General features: G+C 48.0%; 1 pseudogene; it reads left to right on the forward strand.

Moving 5' to 3' along the window:
• The first annotated feature begins 498 nt into the window (after positions 1-498).
• LOC101419123 (polyadenylate-binding protein 4-like) lies at positions 499-2,745 on the forward strand (annotated as a pseudogene).
• The last annotated feature ends 238 nt before the right edge of the window (positions 2,746-2,983 follow it).

Raw genomic sequence — 2,983 nt, forward strand, 5'->3', positions numbered from 1 at the left:
CTGGGGTCGGAGTCCAGTGTGCTCTGCGCCTATTTGGGGCTTGCCCAGTGGGCACTGGTGAATATCATTTCCCTCTTACCCTGGCTGTTGTCATTTTAAATCGCCATGAACCTGAGGCCTATATTTATAGAGAAATGTGCATCCTGAGGCTGCTGTGGGCAGCATTTGATTGCCTCCTGAAGAGTTTGTATAACCTGGAAGGGGATTCTCATTTTCATATTTTTTGAACTTCGGAGGTTCAAATATGGACAGCCGAAAATTACACCCCCGTCCCCCCCAGGGCCCTCTTGGTTTTGAGAGTCTTTTGGCTGAGATTTTGCCATCTCCCAGGAGCTGTGTCCAACTCCTGTGCATCTGAGCCTTCCCAAGCTTCTCTCAGCTTAACTCTTAGCACCTGTGAGCCGTGGTGCACCTCAGGGCTAGAAGAGCCTCTTGTATCCTGTCATGATCCCTCTAAGAAATCCTCCTGGCGGGACTCGGGTGGTGGGGAGGGGGGAGATGAACGCTGAAGCCAGCAGCCACCCCATGGTTCCCTGTAGTGGGTGACAAGCACTCGACATCACCGAGGCCACACTGTGTAAAAAATTCAGTCCCACGGTGCCTGAGCTGTCCATCCAGGTCTCCCGTGACATGGTCACCAGCCGTTCCCTGGGTCATGCCTACGTCGGCTTCCAGCAGCCGGCTGATGCTGAGTGGGCCCTGGACACCAGGAGCCTTGGATGTGATTAAAGGAAAACCAATGCAAATCATGTGGTCTCCTCTTCGAGACTATCTGGTGTGGGAAACGTCTTCAGCAAGAACCTCAACAAATTCATAGATAATAAGGCACTTTGTGACACTTTTTATGCTTTTGGAAACATTCTGTCCTGCAAGGTAGTGTGTGATGAGAACAATTCTAACGGTTATGCCTTGGTCCACTTCGAAATCATAAGAGGCTGCCGAGAAAGCCTTGGAGAAGATGCACATCATGCTCTTCAATGACCGCAATGGGCAGATTTAAGTCTTGGAAAGAGAGGAAAGATGAGCTTGGAACTAAAGCGAAGGAATTCACCAACGTGTGTATCAAAAACTTTGGGGAAGAGGTGGATGATGAGAGTCTTAAAGAGCTATTCAGTCAGTTTGATAGGACCCTAAGTGTCAAGGTGATGAAAGGTCCCAAGTGGGAAACCCGAAGGCTTTGGCCTTGTGAGTTAAGAAAAACATGAGGATGCCAATAAGATTGTGGAAGAGATGAATGGAAAAGAAATCAATGGAAAAGTCATATATGTAGGCTGTGCACAGAAGACAGTTGAAAGACAGGCTGAGTTAAAATGAAAATTTGAGCAGCTGAAAGGGGGGGATAAGTCAATATCAGGGGGCAAATGTCTATATTAAGAACTTGGATGACACCGTTGATGAGAAGTTAAGAAAATAATTTTCTCCTTTTGGCTCAATGTCCAGTGCTAAGGTGATGCTGGAGAATGGGAAAAGCAAAGAGTTTGACTTTGTCTGCTTCTCATCTCCTGAATAGACAACCAAGGCAGTGACTGAGATGAATGGATGCATGGTAGGCTCCAAGCCACTGTATGATGCCCTGGCCCAGAGGAAGGAAGAGAGAAAGGCTCACCTGACCAACAGTATATGCAGTGGGTGGCAGGAATGCCAGCACTCCTTGCCAATGTCATCTTTTTTTTTAAGATTTATTTTTTTAAATTTCTCTCCCCTTCCCCACCCCTCCCCCCAGTTGTCTGCTCCGTGTGTCCATTCTCTGTGTGTTGTTCTATGTCCGCTTTTATTCTTGTCAGTGGCACCTAAATCTGTGTCTCATTTTTGTTGCATCATCTTACTGTGTCAGCGCTCCATATGCGCAGTGCCACTCCTGGGCAGGCCTCACCTCTTTCACACTGGGTGGCTCTTCTTATGGGGTGCACTGCTTGCGTGTGGGGCTCCCCTACGTGGGGTCACCCCTGTGTGGCATGGTTCTCATAAATCAGTTTCAGCCTGCAACTGGTGGCTATTTTGTGCTGGCAGTTCCACAAGCTCAGGGAAGAACTCCATACTACATAGACAATCAGCACAGATGAGGCCTAATCCACCCTGCGAAAGTTGGGAGATCTCAAGGCTTCCTAGGATTGCCAAGTGCTTTATACCAATCTGGGCCTCATCCAACTCTTCACCATCTGGCTCCAACTGGTAATGCTCTGGCCTCTCATGGCCTCCCTGCTACCACTCAGAGAGTCAGATCTGAGCACCCCGACTGCTTGGCTATGGGCTTTGGTGGGACTGGTGCTGTCCAGCAAGGGCTGACTGACAGCTGCCAGTCTGGAGGTGTATCTACAGCTGTGCAGAATTTAGCACCTTGTGCTGGAGTTGCTACTGCTGCTCCCTGGGCTGTTGCACCATCGAAAATGCTTCCAGCATCCACAGCTCTCATCCTGCAATTCATCCTCTGTAGGCACCAAAAGCCTGCAGTCCAGGTGCAGGGCTATGAGCTCCTAATCACCTCCATGCTGGCCTCCACAAGCCCCAGGAACAGAAGCAGATGCTGGGGGAACATTTGTTCTCACTCATCCTAACAATGCATCCGAACCTGGCTGGAAAGATTATGGGAATACTGCTGGAGATTGACAACTTGGAGTTGTTGCACATGCTTAAGTCCCCGAGTCCCTCTGCCCCAAGGTGGATAAATCTGTGGCAGTTCTACAGGCTCATCATGCCGAGAAGGAAGCTGCTCAGAAGGTGGGCGCTGTTACTGCTACCTCTTAGACAAGGAAAGAGCGATTCAAAAGCCAAATAATCCCTCATGGATTTCAGCTTAATGTTTGAAGACTTCTTACCTTGTCCTATGAATTTCAATACCAAGAATCACAAATTGCAAATTTAATAGGTCATTTTGTATCAAAAGGTCAATTATGAAGCACCTGGAGTTTTTCAATTACACAAATATATTCTCTGGGTTCTGCTATTGTCCAGTGTTGCTTTTTTTTTTTCTATCATGAATTTT

The sequence above is a fragment of the Dasypus novemcinctus genome, chromosome 22 (genome assembly GCF_030445035.2).
Source record: "Dasypus novemcinctus isolate mDasNov1 chromosome 22, mDasNov1.1.hap2, whole genome shotgun sequence".
NCBI lineage: Eukaryota > Metazoa > Chordata > Mammalia > Cingulata > Dasypodidae > Dasypus > Dasypus novemcinctus.